Here is a 251-nt window from a genome sequence, read left to right on the forward strand (position 1 = left end):
GGAAATCACTGGTCTTACCCTATTCCCCATCATTCTGAAACATATAGTTTGATAGAATGGCGAATCTCTGAACCAACCACCAGTATATGATACTGTTTCACCCATAGCAGATTAATGGGTCTAGTAATCAAGGAGTGAAAATGGGAGTGGCACCAGTCACTATTAACTCTAAGAACCCCTACAGAATATTCGTTTCTTGTTTCTGTGTTTTTCTGCCCTTCTTGCCTTAGACTGAGACTTACAGAGGGAGG

Source organism: Bison bison, unplaced genomic scaffold, assembly GCF_000754665.1.
Source record: "Bison bison bison isolate TAMUID 2011002044 unplaced genomic scaffold, Bison_UMD1.0 scf7180017864265, whole genome shotgun sequence".
NCBI classification, from domain to species: Eukaryota; Metazoa; Chordata; class Mammalia; order Artiodactyla; family Bovidae; genus Bison; species Bison bison.